Raw genomic sequence first — 531 nt, forward strand, 5'->3', positions numbered from 1 at the left:
TTCACTCAGCCTCTACATGCTGGGTTCTGGTTGGATCCTGGTTCCTCAGTGAGTCTGTGCTGTGTGTAGAAGCAGAGTGTGTGGAAGTGACAGCAGCTTCAACTTTGTGCTTTAAATGTTGATGATGTTTCACTTTCATTTGAATCACTGACTGTGATTTCAGGTCAGAACATGTTTTTGTCTTAGAAGCAGTGAAATGAAGAATGTGAAGCTGAATTATGATCATGAACTTTGACATGTCCTCACAAATGAAACCCTTACATTAAGAAATGCATGATTCCATGTTGTTATGGCTCTGATATTAAAATGTAGTATTATAATAGGAGTTAATGGACCTAAGTGGAAAACACCATTTAAAACTGCTGCAATACAAACACTAATAACTCCAACTCAATATTTTGGATAAACTTTGTCATGACAGATATAAAACAATGCCTGAGCCTCCCAACTTGTAACATGACTTGTCTGTCCGTTCTTTCTCTGCTCGCTCTCTCTCTCTCTCTCTCTCTCTCCCGCTCTCTCTCGCTCTCC

Source organism: Parambassis ranga, unplaced genomic scaffold, assembly GCF_900634625.1.
Source record: "Parambassis ranga unplaced genomic scaffold, fParRan2.1 scaffold_21_arrow_ctg1, whole genome shotgun sequence".
NCBI lineage: Eukaryota > Metazoa > Chordata > Actinopteri > Ambassidae > Parambassis > Parambassis ranga.